The sequence below is a fragment of the Diachasmimorpha longicaudata genome, chromosome 2 (genome assembly GCF_034640455.1).
Source record: "Diachasmimorpha longicaudata isolate KC_UGA_2023 chromosome 2, iyDiaLong2, whole genome shotgun sequence".
Lineage (NCBI taxonomy): Eukaryota > Metazoa > Arthropoda > Insecta > Hymenoptera > Braconidae > Diachasmimorpha > Diachasmimorpha longicaudata.
Genome location: NC_087226.1, coordinates 7,255,401 through 7,272,394, shown reverse-complemented (window position 1 = coordinate 7,272,394; position 16,994 = coordinate 7,255,401). Strand labels below are relative to the sequence as shown.

General features: G+C 36.7%; 1 protein-coding gene and 1 non-coding gene across 4 annotated transcripts in view; one reads left to right on the top strand and one right to left on the bottom strand.

Moving 5' to 3' along the window:
- LOC135172933 (uncharacterized) overlaps positions 1–16,994 on the top strand; it is a 50,844-nt gene that overhangs the window by 8,603 nt on the left and 25,247 nt on the right. The gene's annotated exons all lie outside the window — the stretch shown is intronic.
- Trnal-uag (transfer RNA leucine (anticodon UAG)) lies at positions 8,413–8,492 on the bottom strand. Its single transcript has one exon. It is a non-coding gene; the product is annotated as a tRNA-Leu (tRNA).

The window sequence follows — 16,994 nt, the reverse complement described above, 5'->3', positions numbered from 1 at the left end:
GAGGGCTCAGATTTTTTTGAAAATCACATCGACTTAGAAATATCGAATTGTTCAGTCAAGAGAAGTTATTTTTCACATTCCTCGGTCTGGTCATTGACGCTCAATCCTTTAGAAGCGGAAGAAACCCGAACAAAATGACTTTTACCTCGTGAGATTTCGAGATTTATCAGGGGGGGGGGGGCGTTATTTTAAGGTCGACTTCAGTGCATAGACGGTGGAGTGTACGAAGATAAAAATTCCTTGAAAATGACGTGGCTGTTTCGTAATCTGTCAGTCAAAACAATATTCGATAAAAATGATAGAACAGTTACGCACTTTTTCAGTGAACGTTCAGGAAAAAATCTAAAATGTTCCAGAAAAATTATGGAACGTTCACTACGTTGAATACTGTTTTAACTGGGAGATTACGGAACAGACACGTAATTTTTAAATAATTTTTGTCTCCCTGCAGCTGAGAGGAAAGGAAGGATATTGTTGGGGGGTAGTTTTCGGGATTTTGTTTCTGTGATTACTGATATGAATTGGGATAAAATTTCAAATGGAACAGTTGAATGACTTATTAATGTAATATAATATAATATAATATATCTGCGAAGTGGATGGAAAACACTGGGACTGCACCCGAAACTCTAGTTATTATCGTATTTGATAGATCGAGGGGAAAAAAAAAGTGGTTACAGATTGGAAGGGTAGAGTTTTTTGTTCCTTGCATGGCCTCATTCACATAATTTCTGAAACACTTAATCATTTCTTCCCCCCGGATGAATAAAATCGATGAAAAAAATTGAGCAAAAGAGACTAATCGCGTTGTCGTACAAAAGGGCATTTACCTGGCTTCTTTGCGGGTTTAACAAGGTCACTTTTGGCCTCGTCACTCGGTAACCTCTTCAAATATTAGCGATGTGTCAATATTCCCCACATGTTATATCCCTTGAAGGATCCAATAGTGATAGGCCCAAAGGTGATATCTGCCCTCACCTTGGTTGTGGTATACGGTAACTCGTGTATCAACTCAGTAGGAGCCACCGTGGTATCGTCCAGTCGATACTCAACGCTTTCAACTACACTACCTTCCTCACTTCCTTCCCCTCGACGACCTCAGGAGTTCATTCGCCCTTTCTCCGCAACGCTGGCAACACACCCCGGACTCGACAATTTACTTTGCCAATGTACTTCAAACCTCTTGTGTGTATTAACGCATACGAATGCCTGAGAGTCAGAGTAGGTCTACTTGAGCGTGTAATGTACAGTATTCTGCGCACACGCATGTACTTGGGTAGTTTCATGGGTTCTCGTAGGGTTCTATGTATATTATAATATGCACATTACACGTGTAACTTTCTCGGAATGTTTGAAGTCTATAATAATGGAGTAGAAGATCATTAAATGTATTTTTGACGACCGAGTGACGTTTACCGATCTCTAGGACAACAAATACAGTAAATCTTTCAAAGTTTTCCACTTATTATGGGACGAAAATTAGTTAATAATATCTTATTTTTATATATCGAGGCATGATGTGGCGCAGGTGATGGTGAAATTATTGGGCTTTCGGTTTTAGAAGGGGAAGAGGGATTTGGAAATTTTTATTAGAAAAAATTCCTGACATTTTCATCGAAATGTAAAATGATCAAAATTTCCTATATCAGATGCAAAAAAATTTGATAAGATAATTGGGATTATCTATAATTGTTGACATATTCAATGAGCAAAATTAGCTGTGTACACAGGAGCTTTTAAACTATTGAGTGACAAAACAAATGGGGTCGAGGTTTATTCGAGTTATGTTTTTTTTTTTTCTTTCAATCGAAGAAATCTCAAATGTAATTCTATGCCAGTGAAGGGAAGCACATGTTTTTTTTTTTTGCTTCCTTTTAGTAAACATAGTTGACACCCTTCATATCTCTACGTTGCTAAAGTGGATTTCTAGAATAGTTAACAAGGTATTTTATGAGAATTTGCAATGCGCAGTGACTTGTAAAAATCATATCATTTTATGGGGAAATATTCCGCGCTTAGTTGAATATTCGTTGGGTCATTATTCTCGGTGGATAGTTGAGTTTACGACATTCGTTGAATTTATGATATTTTGAGTTATTCGAGTGATGATTGACCTTGTTAAGAATATGTGATGTTAGATACAGATATACCATACCATTGAAAATCTACTCTGCCAATCGGCCTCCTCGATACGAATCAACCCTTGGGATTTTTTTTTTTTTGGCAAACGTTCAAATGCGACACTTGCAACATTGACCTAGAAAGGATTATTGATTTACTGCCGGGGTAATTTATGAGCGCGGTAATCCATCAAAATCTATCAATTCTTTAAATCCGTTGGGTGATCGGAGACTAATGGAGCGGATGATACTCGACATATTGAAAGTACCTCCGTTTAATTCTGCAGTAAAGTGATACAGAAGGCCCCGTCAATGTGACGATTTTACGTTATAATTTTGGGAATGACACTGCTACATTAAAGAGATCATTTTATAAGACTTTTCATTCCGTCTGTTTACATGAATTTCGGCGCCAACATCAGCCGGAATTGTTGAATTAAATACTTTTTTATTCAGACACATTACGATTGACCGATAACTATCACTTTCTTCCCTAAATTATCCACGATAATCATCATCCTTTGAATTATCGAGGTACCACACGACTAATTTATGATTCTGCTAATCCACCTAAATCTATTGATTGCCATAATCTCCTCATCCATTTCAACCTATCGATTTTTTTAATCGTGAGAGTGATGAAGAATTAATGAGTTGGATGATCCGACGATTGGGATCATCGATATTATCTGCAGGGAAACAATATCTATTTATTTTTTTCTGAATCAAATAACTCCCTGAGGAGTTTTATATGTTTTTTTTTCACCAAATATCTGAGCTCAATTGGATCCAATTTTTTTTCTATAAAATCCCTTTTTATTAAGACAAATCTCAATTATCCTGCAACTTTCGTTTTTCTTTCCGCATTTACATATCATGACACATCTTTATACGATTGGTCGTCATGGTAACAACCGAAGGGTTGCCATTTCACTCTCTCTTTCTCTGTTCTCTGGGCCGGGAGTGAGCGCACACGATGAGGGGTAGTTACAGGGGCTCCAACGATGTGGTCTCACACCGAGCCCCGACGAGACGCAAAAGGGCTCGGGCGCCCGCTCATCCGAGCGAAAGTGGACTGAACGAGCGAGAGAGCCACCCGCCGATTTTCTTAACAGATTATGCCCACCGAACGAGGACAGAGTGTCATGTGACTGTGTTTGGGTGAAACAGTTGCCGATTATGTCCTCTTTCAAGTTCCGTCTTTTTCAACCCCATTTTTTTTTTTTTTTTTTCATTTTTTTTTTGTTCTGTAGAGCTCAAAAGAGAGTTATCGTCATTCTATTTTCGTTGCCCAACCTCTGGCCAGACTTAATACCACAGAGAAGTATCGATTGGTGGAACTGCCGCGGGACGGTTTCCATTTCGTCGGGGTTTAACTCGGTATTTAAAAAATCATGAGTTCGAGGAAAAGTTGGTGGAAGGGAAGTTTATCAATTTCGAATTTAAGGAACTCATGGCTTTTTCCATTGGATGAATGTAATGACGATGATTTTTTTCATTGATTTTGATTGCTTATTACGAATTCAATGCGATGTTTACGGTGAATTTTAATTATCCGGAATATGACAGCGTAATCAGTAATTGCAAATTATGTAGAATTTTTATTACTTTATTATTGTTTATGACGAATTTTCTTAATCAATCCTGCAATTACTTGCCTATCACATAATTAAATTCTTTATAAAATTATCAAGTCACAATCAAGTGCAGAACGTTGATAATAATATGCCCAAAATTAAAAAATGTTTTGGTAAAATACGGAACTGTTTGAATTTATTCCATCGTTGAGGAAAAAAATGGTTATTGATTTTTGTTATTGTTGTTGATGATTGATAGTTGTTACGGATTTGTTTTTAAAAAACACCATTGCAATTGTTTTCTCATAAGATGAAAATATTCCCTTCAGGGAAATCCATAACTCCAGTTTGACTCGTGCCTCGCGTGTTAGAAACCTATATTTCATTATTTATTATCTTGTGAACCGTGTACTATAGTTAGTTAGGAATTTTTACAATTCCTGGGGACTATTATATCATCTACGAAGCACATGGGAACAATCGTACACTACTAGAACCATTTATTTATTGTCATTGAAATTCGTTAGCTGTTAACGAAAGAACGTTTGGTAGAATGAAATAGATCGAAACCTAAATTCAAAATCTATTTGTTTAGAATAATTGATCTGTTCTATCAGCGTTAGAACATCTGTTTTCCAGGGATATACCTTGATTGCTCGCGGACAAGGTCCTTCTGATAGCAACCCTAGTGAAAGCTCGATACGTTTCACATTCGATTATTCCTAATGAATAGACAATTATGAAACCAGGTTCTAATTGAGGCAGCTCATTCTGGTTTCCACTCTTGTTCATTTGATCAAGTTAGTCTTCATGGATTTGGAAATGATAAAATTAGAAAATATGCGGTCACAATCACGCGAGTCAATATCATACATCAATCCCATTCACGAAGGCAGTAATTTCAGAGTCTCGCTAATTACTTATGCAGAAATTTGAGCTTCTCTGAGCACTTCTGGTGGCATTATTTTGCTATCCAAATTTTGGTAGATGGGATTCTCCAATTTTATTGGTAATTTATCATTTTAATTGATGTATTCCAACTTAGGCAATTACTCGGGAGATAGTATATTTGATGTTGGAATGACAGGAATAGATGAGGATGTTGAAATCGGTGGTAAATGTGGTGACTCTCGGTAGATCGATTGCAGGGAACATCGAATTATCAATTTGAGGGTGCGGGTCGAACTTCTACTTTGCGAAATTGCTCCACTTGAATCTTTTATTGCATCAAATTGTTTTTATCGGATTTGTTAATTACAGTCTGAGATCTGAAAACGATGGAATTTCCACGTATTTTCAAACAAGTTATGATTTATTTCTTGCAAATTTTGTTTGGGGAAGTGCAATGCAATGACAACAAAAAATTAAAATTCCGTTATTTTTTTTTCCTCATAAACTTTGCAATATTTTTTTTTTTGATTGTTTTAAATTTTTACATGAAACGTCTTAAATAGATTAAAATTCTTCATCACTTCAGACACTTCAAAATTCTATGGTTTTCTGCATTATACATTACCAATGGTGCACATCAAACACGTTCCAGGATAATTAAATTCCAGAGACTAAAACAATAATATGAAAATTCAGGAGCAAAAAATAATAATTCTGTCGCCGCCAGTGTGTAATACCCACCCCGAATAAAAACAGCATACTGTAGCCTCGTTTTAATGCTCACACGCGAGTTCGCGTGACCCTGGTTACAGCCCTAAAAGCGAGAAAGGGAGACAGTGGTTTGGATGCGTGGCGCGACTACTCCCGGAAAATGAGCCTCTGTATATCGATCCCTCCTTTGTTCCTCTCCGTACTTTCGATGAATCTCTCACCCCTCCCCCGTCTATTGGACAAGTTAACTTTCCAAAACGCTTTGATCCGGATGTTTAGGGGAAGAGCATCATCATTATTGTCTGACAGGGGCGCCAGGAAGTCCGAACTGTCAACATTAATTCTAGGATGATTCGCAAAATCTGAAGAAATACGTATTGATAAAAATTCCCAATCATTTCATTGGTTTATAATAAAGGGAGTAGGAGTTTTACGAGTGATATTTCTGGTGGTTATGAGAAAAATTAATGGGAATCATGTTAGACTTCGGTCCTCCAATTTTATTGATTTTTTTCCAGTAAAACAAACCATATAATCAAATATTCGCGCGAAATCGTGCAGTGATGGGAATTTCGAATAAAAATTAGACTTTAATTAAAGTTTAGAGGCTAATTTTTGTGATAAAAATAACCTTCGTCCCTCGTTTCCTTCCCTGAAGGTCTAATTTTTCCCCAAAATTTCTTTTCGTGTGAAATCTTCGGTTTGAAGTTGTGGAAGTTTTATCACATTTTTTTTACGTTCTTCTTTCCTTCCTCGAGTTTATGCCACGTCGGACAGAAGGGGATCGCTGTACTCCACATAACAGCCTAAAAAATTCCGAAATTCCCTTTATATTACCTCGCAATCTAAATTATTCCGAGAATGCGGAAGATGTTTTCTCTCTGTCTCTCATGTTTCACCTCCCCCCCCCCCCACCTTATTCCACTCAATTCTATTTTTTCTACGGTCACGTTTTGGAAGGTTTTCAGCAGAGGTACTGTGAGTCTAGTTTTTCAGCACATGGTAGAGGGAAAAGGGCGGGGAATAGCTGGACAATGAAAAAATGAGAATGACAGCTGGGAGAATTAACGAGTAATGAGGGGGCACTTCTCGCTAGGTGACACGCGCCCTATTTTATTCATTCATTTTTTTTTTCATTTTCCAGAGATACGGAGAATGGTCAATAGCGGCGCTAATGATACTCAATTATTGCCTGTCATTTTTCGGGACAGTTGTTGTAATTATTGTCAGTCATAATTTTTAGCTCGATTGGAAAATCAATGTCAAGTGACCCTTGACATTTCCCTCCTATAAAAAATTATAGGTGCACAGCAGACTATCCTTAGCGTGCCTTATCTGTCATGGATACAAACCCTTCATTTATCAGTGTGAATAACATAATCCGATTGTTGGATAGATTTATTCTTAGATGAGGTATTCCACTCCCTTGCGACCTAAATTCACGTTTTTTTATTAATTTTTCTGGTTAATTTACCACGGGATCGACAATTCAAATCCATAACTACCCTCAGTTAATAACAAACGAATACCTTTGACTATATCAACCCCCAGAAATTTTCATCCACTCAAATGCTCCCCGGGCACCTTCCAAAACTGCTGAAAATCCCTACAAAGACTTTTCCCTTTGTCAAAGTTAACCTTCACCTGATTGAAAATTGAACCAACTTTCCTAATTACTCCCTCCTTCCTCCCCTTTTCATATACATACCAACTCAATCCTTTCACTTCTACTGACTCGTTAACCTCTGAAATTCCCTCAATTTCACTGCGTTTTTTTTCATGAAAAACCAGGTAAACAGGCAGTGCAATTCTTCCCTGCTTTGTTCTTCACAACTTCACCTAATTAAATTTCATTCGCAATGAAAGCGTGTACCTAAAATTTCCCTCAAAACCGTTAGTTCACTCACGATTAAATAATATAAGGCAGCTAACTGTAATAAAATTACGTTCCTTCCACCAAAAAAAAATTTAATTTTACCCGTAAACTCTCGCTAAAGAAAAATGTATTTATACTTTTAAATAACTCAATAGGAACCTTTATCAGCCCAACCAGTCTAATTAAAATTATTTTGAGTAATGATAGTAATGATAGAATTATCGTTATGAATTTGAAATTTGCTCCTACGTCATCAGATAGAATTAAATTTGTAATTAAAGCATGTAACAAAAACTCCTTCTGAGCACGTTATATCCTTTATCTAGCAAAAAATTCAATGCATGTAGATTTAATGCAATTTGTCTTACTTTAAAAAAATGTTAATTCTATCAGTGACATTGTTGAGATGCTCTCAGTGTGGAGTATGTGTTTGTGCTCATGGGACATTATACACGCGAAGAAATTCCAGCATCTCGTTAACCAGGTTGTACAGTGTCTCGTGTACAAGCCCAAATGAATTATTTTCACTTCAATAGCCCCGAAATATCTCTAGCACCAGAAAATAGTTCAACATCGAAAATTCATCTCAATTTGCATTTTCCCTTCGAACAATGAGCTGCCATTTCCATTTTTAATTGAGAAACTTTTCATAGCGCATTTCATTTTCCCCTGTGTTAATGATTTTTGTATTCCAATACATTTAAGACCATTGAGAAATAATTTCTAGATGTTTGAAAAGCGTTAGACAATTGAATGGAAAAAGAAATTTAATACGTGCTTTTTTTTTTATTTTCAAGAGTGCAATGAATGTGTTGAGAAATACAAAAGCCACCACTGGATGCAGTTATGACGCCTTTGGGTGTATAGTGGGAGCACACGTCATGAGGGGTTTGGGAGGGAGGGGTACCTCTTGTATACAAAAGAACTGCTCCGCTCGGAGCCAAATAGAGTGGTGAACAAAAAAAGAAGATGAAAAAAAAAAGAAAAGAGAACAAAGACAAATAGTGTGCCTATGGATTGCGGTGGATCAGCGAATTTCAGAGGGATCCCTCTTCATAAATTCTTTATTACTTGTCCAAGCGGATTCATTTGTCTTTGGTTTCACTGATTTACTTGTCATTGTTGCTTTAACGTTCCGTTTGTTATTCAACTGCCATCGAAAAGCGGCTGAGAAAGTAGGTAGTGATAACAGAGACCTGGGAGGCCGGTAATTTGCAAAGTGGAATAAAAAAAGTGATGACAGCGGTGGGATTCGAACCCACGCCCTTTCGGACTGGTGCCTAAAACCAGCGCCTTAGACCGCTCGGCCACGCTGCCGTATAGCAAAAAAATTATAAAGTTGTTCTATTAAATTTATTCTTCGTAGTGATAGGGAAAATTCATAATTTTAGGAATTCCGACTGAATTAATATATTTTTTTATTGTTATAGTTGCGTGAACCGTGTTCTCCGACTAAAATAACTAGTTTTCTCATAATTTTCTTTTTAGAAAGAGAAAATTTAATCTTAAATCTTACCTCGATCTACTACTTTATTACTGAATGTAAAGAATTCAAACGTTGACACCTGGACATTTTCGTGACGTTCTATAAATTCAAATAATTTTATAATTCTTTGCAAACAAACTTTATTTATTCTATTGATGCATTGTCCCTCCCGGGTGCATAGAAAAATGGAAAAATTTTCATGCAACATGGCGGGGGGGGGGGGGATGGCACAGCTGCAGTGCTCCATCTACGGATTCCACGTACACCATTAAATCGGTGTCACAGACTAAAGAAAAACGATTCGTTTATCCCCGTGAAATTGACATCCATCTCTCTCTTTCTGTCTCTCTGTTCCCCCTCTTCTCATTCCACCTTTCATCCTCGAGGTCAATAAATACTGTGGATTCGACTTTTTGAATGAGCGATTTAATGATCCGAAAAAAGCAAAATCTCCTGTATATTCGATAAATAAATCATTTTTACGTGAATGGGAGTCTTTTTTTCAGCAAAAGGAAACTAATTGAAAGTTTTATTATGTTGTATTTTTACGAGCAAATATTCTGTGAGAGATTGTTTAATCATTTTCAATTGGTTGGACACTTTCTATCTGATGGCTTCTATAAATTGTCTCATTCATAAATTCACATGATTAAAAATAAAAATACGAAATACAAAGAAGTTGTAAATAATGAAGAACGATGAACGAGCTAAACATGAATCGCTATAGGGGGTGGGAGGGGAGAGGAGGAGAGGGACTGAAGAGAGGATGAGCAGGCAGTGATTTCAGGACAAATTGAAAAACTTTTTGAATTATTTTATCAACCACTATTCTGCATCACAGCAAATTGAGTCCATTTCGTAACCGCAAACTAGTTTCGATGAACTACTCGAATTTTTTACATTTTTTACGGCTGAAAAATGGAAAAAAGTCGGCCATTCGATTCAGCGAATCTAAAAAAATCTTGATAATGCCCTTGTGCTTTAGACAGACCAACCGACTCGATGGCTTTCCCCTTTTTTTTTTTCTGATGATCGATGCTTTCTGTGTTGATTGTTATCCACCTATGTAGGTTCAGCCACTCCCTTGATAGGCAACATCATCTTCCAATAGAATGAACACAAGTTCATTTTTTTATATCTCGATGAAGTTTGAAGCGATCAGTTTTATACAGATGTCAATTTTTTGTTTACATTCAGTTGCTAAATGAAAATGAATGGAAAAGAAAAATTTCCAGCTATTGAATGATTGATGGAAAAGTAAATAGAACAAATTGTTCACAGAGAAACAAAATTTTTATGTTGAACAACATGTTAACATTTTTTTTCAATCTACGAGCAATGATTCGGAATTATCGACTGAATAGAATGACCCAGATAGTCGTCAAAAATTTAACTGCAGTTTAAATTCAAGGAATTGCGTTATAGAAAATTGAATCTTTCGTGGGGAAATCGATGAAAACTGCGAATGGTAGGTGTGTTATTTTCCCTTCATGGATAGAAATTGCGGAAAATTTCATAAATACATTTCCTATTTTTCAATTAGTTCAAAATGATCCTAATTTGACACTCGATTATGAGAATTTCATTTCAATTTGTCGTACACAGGGGATTTTATTTAATTGTCGGTGAAATGTACATTAAAATTGTTTCTTCTCAAACACCTCTACTTACAAAATCGTCAATCCTAAAGATAACTAAGTAAATGATGGCATATTATTTTTTCCCACCCCCCTACGTCTCTATAAACCACTGCTATTCTCATAAACATTAGCCCGTTCCAAATAATTTGCAGTATATCTAATTACACTGTAATTGTACATTGTAGACAAGTCCAACTCAAAGTTCGAAAAAGTTTATTTAAAAAAATACAACTTTTTTCTTTGTCTAAATCATTTATTTTCCAATTAATTGTCGATTCTGTTCTACTTGTAGTGAACAATCGAAACGCGGCATAAAGATGGTAACGATGCTCCTCATATTTAACTCCCCCAGAAGCTTGTAAAAAACATCAAGTGCTCAAGCTCCCCAACTAAAGTGGCCCTGTTGGAAGCATATGTCATAGCGAATATTTTTTTCAAGCCTCAGAAAAAAAAGGGGGGGGGGAGGGGGACTTCGACGAGTAGAATATTTTCACTAGGGGAGCGAAGCGAAAAGCATGAATTTAAAAAGAATCGTGAGACGATGTTTACTCGATGAGACACTTGATTTTCTCAATATGAAGTGTGCTGAATTGTGATTCCTGCACCCCACGAGCAGCCCCCTTCACTCCACCAGGGGTCCTAAAAAAAGTAAGACCCTGCTGTGTTTTAATTGCAATGAAGAACAAGTGAAAATAATCCTATAACAGAGGGGAAGTGATTTGAAAGAATGAACAGAACAAAAGGACAAGTACAAGGCTGAAAGGATTCTCAATGTTGACTCGCTGAGCTCCTTCAGGTATAAAATAATTGCCAATTGCGCATATTATATTCACATTTTGTTTGATTGATTGATTGATGTCAGATGATGAAGTAAACATTTTATCATTTTAAATTGGAAACTTTTCCCTCTATTATTTATCGTTAAAGTAATTATCCGGAAGTTTATTATTATTCCAAAAACTGGAGTATTCGTGGAATTTTGGGAATGTCCCAACTCTTCGGGAGCAATTTTTATTGGAAATATGTGAGCTTTTTTTTGTCGGACGGTCACCAGTTTACGAGTCCTCTCAAAATCAGTACTTTCGTTCTAAAAATCATAAACTTTTATTTCTATTCTACTCGGTTGATTCATTATCTGGTGGTACTGAAATAGTCGTCAACTAGATCACTCGCAGTATCACCTCTCTGTCCTTGGCACTGGCCCAGCTAGAGATATATAACAGCATCTGCACCGACGTTGAGCATTACGGGACTGCTCCTACCGTGAATTCGAACCACTTGAACCGTTTCAAATTAGCTGCAGGAATTCTGGCCTAATATTTATCTCACTCGAAAAGAACATTTAACTTTTAATTACACTCTACGAAAAATAATTATTCGTCTGTGAATCGCAACAAAAGATTGACTCAACATGTTGCCAATACTTATCATCCCAAATCATTTGACCAAGTTTTGGTCAAAATTAGTGAGAGGTGGGTGTAATTTATACACAAAGTGAGGGTAAATGTTGATTGAATCACAGTCATATTATTATAGTTTAATTTACGGTAGTTTGTTACCTCAGTGAGATGCTCGGTGGTCCTGCTCCCATTGTTATGGTAATCAAAGATTTAATTAATTCCACAATAGTTTGGGATGTACAGCTCTAGCTGAATATCATCTCTCTACAGCATTTCCCAGACGTGACGCTTTTACTATTCTCGTAAAGTTCTTTTATCATTGAGAAACAAAAGTTGATTTTTTTTAGAATTTTAATATCATTTTAGTTCATTCTTCCTCTTGTGATGTAAATGAATCAAAATTTGGGGTACATGGTGGAGATAAGCAGTGCATTCCCTTTATCCAGAAAGAATAGATATCCCTATTATATAGCAGGGATGGAAATTTTTCACTAAATTTTCCCCTCAAATCCCGGAAATTTTCATGGAACGATGTCATGAAAAAACTTCTGAAAGTCGAAATTTTGTTTGATATATTCTAATATGCACATTACAAATCGATTTTTTTCCCAAAATCCAAAAATTCAGATGAAAAACTTAGCCTTCAACAGAACAAATTTTCACGAGCTCTTTAAAACTTCGGAGCAAAAATGAGCCGCTCATTAAAGTGAACGTTTGCCAGTTAATTTATTTTCCATCGTATTGTTTACCTCGAAATGGGTTCGTGTCATTAAGTAATATCAGATTAATCACCGGAACTCAGTCGTGGAAGAGAGTTTAAGTGAAGGTGGAGAACCTTTGGTCGTCCAGCGAGTTGAAAGTGGTATTTTTTTTTTCTTTCCACTGATGGCGGATACTCGGCTTCAATTCACCCCCATACATAAGCCAGGCGGATATCACCCTTTACTCCGCGATGAGAAGGTTAACTGGGGTCGATTTTACGCTGTCACTGGTGCGAATGAGGGTTATTCACCTGTGTATCATCTGGACCTTGTTCAAATATAGAAATTTAATGAGGGAAATCCCTCGGGACTTGGTGTGCGACAGCGGCGTTAATTTCGTTTGAGAGTGTCATTTGGTAATTCAGTAATTTTTATTTTTATAGGGGCTTTTTGCTGGATAATTACCAGCCTTGAATCTTTTACACAAAGAAAAAAAATCAATTCTCCAGAATCGATTCGTCTGTAGTGGACAACCCCTATATTTGAGTACCAAAACTTGATTTATTTCAAGTAAAAAAAATTGTCAATTCTGAAATTCTCGCGAGTGAAACTCAATTAAATTTCCGTTCTTTCATATCTACCCTTTTAGGTCTTGGAGATGTGTTTCCACCCCGCCCCTAAACTATATTTCTTATTTGTGAGGTCTCTCATACAAATTACAATTTTTTTCTCTATACTTCAGATAATATCATTTAGGTACCACATGAAGGAAACACAGTTTACATGTTTTACGAGGAAAATTCATTTTCTTTCTGTTCGCGGAATGCTTTTGTCCACGTCCTCTAGATTCATATCCATATCCATAAAAACCATAATTCTGGTATTGTTGAGAGACTTCTCTAGAATTCACGCTCATTATTATACCAGTACCAGTGCTTATATTATTTTCGTGAATTTTGCGTGATTCACGCGAGATCATCCAACTTAGATTACTGCATTATTTATGAACTCAGCCTTGATGAGAGTACAAAGTCATTTGCGAGCTTATTCATCGGATTGTACCGTCGAATATTTTACATTGGGTAAACATACGGATGATGGAAAAAAAAATTTTCCCCTGATGGATCAATAACTCCACTGTCTGTTCTTCTCAATAAATAAATTGTCGTAAATATATTATTCATCGTTGGATTAATTTCCGGCTTTCTACTTTCGTACTCAACATGAAAAAGAGGAACAAAGCCATTTGAAGTTGTTGGAATTACTGGATTAAGTGCGTGGTGGAGAATCGTTGGGCCCAATGGTAGTTATGGGATTCTGTAATGAAGGAAATGGGTTTGGGGTGCGCCTCGAGTTAATAGAGGCACTCCCTGTCACACCAGCTTTCTGCCTCTCCCACGTACTCAAGGAAATCGAGAGAACCTTTAGTCTCTTCATACTCCCCTAGGCGTATGTGGTAGACATTTGGATTAATATGTACCGTCTAAGTCATACATCAATGTGTGCTGATGAGTATATTCAACTGATTCTCGAGACTTGCTCATTTTCTTTACCGATTAAAATTATTCCTCTTGTTCACCTGTCATGATTGCCAAATTATTAATATTAATGACGATCAGGTCTATGGGTAATTACCGCGCAATGGGTGGAGGCGTTTTCTAGAAAATGTTCATTTGTTTATGGAGGTTTGCTTCGTTATCTTCGTGGTTGCAATGATGTTGATATGATGGGCACTAGAAAATAATGATTCGTTATTACCGCAACGAACGAGAGATAGACGCAATCTTCATTATATGGAGGATGTGGTAATGCTCCTGGGAGAGTCACATCAACTCCATATTCTCGGAGATATGTTGATTATATGTAGGCGTAAACAATTTGTTTTTTTTTCATTAGAGATTAGATTGAGAAATTCAGTTTTTTGGAAGGAATAAAACAAATTTGATTTTTCTATAATGCGGTAAGGAAAATTCTGTAGAAACGTACGTGTATTCACACACGGAAAGAAATTTTGGATAAAAATTCAACGTCTAGAGGGCGAAACGTGGGACGAAATGACAATCAACCATTCTTTAGGTCACCTTTTATTGGAAATTTCTTTCCGTGCACCATAAATCAATCATATAATTTGCCCTTTTGGAAATTATTGTGGAGAAAAATGTGTATGCGACATTTGAAAAATCAGTGAAGCACCAAAAACTATTATTCAGTAGTAGAAAAGCTATTAGAAGCGAAGAAAGCTCGCGTTGCGCGGATTGTAACTCCTTTATGGCGCGTAGCACGAGTTTTTCGCGCAATCCATTGATAAAAAAAAATTCTCTTATCGTGAAAGTGTTACAACCCTTAGAAAAATTTAATCTAAAAACTATTTTCCCATTCTCCCACCTAGAAGACCCGATAAAATCGCGCGTTCATTCAATAAAAGTAAAATTAAAAAGAAATGAAAATAAAAAGAAAAAGCTCGTGAGTGGAGTTATCGACAATTGCATTTTCGATTGAATTAAAGGGATGAAAAGAACCTGAATCCGGACGACATTGGGCGCTACTGCCCGACAAATCGAGTCATCAACGTGCGCGGGGCCCTCTCTATAAAGCTCCCACTGGTTTTCTCATAGCATCAAAAGCCAGGTGGATTAAAATTGTGCCGCGGCATTGAAGGTACTCTCAAACGCCCGATGTTTCATTATCCACATGATTTTCCACTAGAAGTTGAACAAAGATAGTGCTAGTAGGTGGAAGAAGGAAATATTGAAATAAAAAGGACTTCACTGCCTTGTTCTTGTATTTTTCAACTGGTATTTTCTCTTTTTGGGGGGATAAAAAGGAGGATGATATAAAAAGCCCGGAGATATATGGCGGACACGGCACGAGGGCACAATTTTTCCCCTTTTTTGAAAAAAAAAATCGAGGGTAGGATAAATTTATCACCGGATTTCGCCGCCTCCATTTCACCTCCGTTCACGCGGTGTTGAAAGCCCAAATGATGCTCATCTTGTAATCCCAAAACTTTCACTCCGCGAATTTTTTTTTTCAACTTCATTATTAACTCTTGCAAATTGTGTGAGAGAATGTGATAAATTTGAAAAATTTTAGAATTGAGCAATTGGACAAATGACTGGAATATTGTGTAGGAGAGAAAAGTGGAATAATTCAGAAAAATAATTTATTCCCGTGACATAAATTTTATTTAAATCAAATGAATAGGTTTCGCTTAAATTGGTTGACATTTTTTATTCGATGTTTTGTTTATTTTTAACGCCTTGTATTGTTGCGTCACTTCGCAGGTAAATTAATCCCAAACGTAATCCCCGTTACGATTCATCTTCCCCAAAATTAGGTACAAAATTAAGTTTTTTACGAGGTAAAGAAGCTCATGCGAAAGTTGATGAGGTTGTCGTGAGCCTCCTAGTAGAAAAGCCCCTCAAAAACAAGGCTCAGTCGTTCCGTATCGATCTTACAAAGAGGAGACACAAGCTTATTTTTTCACATCCAAGAGTGTACAACCACATTTACTTTGAACACCATTGTTTATATCTTCCACTGCACATTTCCTCATTCGTCCACTCTCGCACTCAACAATTAATTCATCTGTCAATCGGTCGTTTATCGTCATTCATTCGTAATCGCATTTTGATTAAATATTTTACACCGCAGAGAGTAATTTTAGTCGTTAGAAAGTGTAACCCTACACCGTGAAATCGATAGAGAGAAACGTTAGACCACTAGCTCTCGTCATCGGGGAGGGAAGTCTTCGGAAAGGCGGCTAAAGGGAGTTTCTCATCAAACTTTGATAAGATCGTACCGCAGTATTGATGCAAACTTGGAGATTCAATTTGTCTGCTTTGATGAACTTACTTAGGCCTTTTCTCAAGATAAAATGAATTAATATTTTGCCTTCTCGCGGAGAGTGTAAAATACCCAACATCAAACGTTGAATGTATAGGACATTTGGTAAAAAGACATGACTTCACAACCGTTTATTTTTACCTCACGAACAATTTAGTGGAATAACTTAAAAACCATTAATTTGGATCGACGGAATTTTACTTAACGACTAACTTCTTTTCAATGATCTCCGTTTATTCCCTTCTGACTCTCGCTTCTGACTCTAGTTCAAATATCACGTGGAATGGAAAATAAGTTCATGAAATGCAGCGTAATAAGTAACTCAAGCCCAGGATCGTTCAATAAATTTTCGGAAAAAATCTAGATGCATTGTCAGACGCAGAAACAACATCCGTTATGTCCTTCTCATGTAGGATATTGGAAAAACAATTACCGTTGGTATATGCACATTGAGGGGTTACAATCGCCTCCAGCCAACCTCATATTTTCTTTCTACATCATCATTGAATTCGACATTGGATAGACTCAATGCCAGCGGAAAAGTGAAGTCTCCAAGAAGCTTATATAGATTTATTCAACTACGATAAGCTGATGAGATTATCCCCCAAATATCTTCAAGTTTCTATCCTCAGGAGAAGCATAAGAAAATTATAGGTCAGAAAATGGCTTTGAAACTTTGGCTCTTGGCCGTATCCTAGTTGAAGAGTCGCTCTTCACCATTGATTATCGACTAGTTTAGGTTGGAA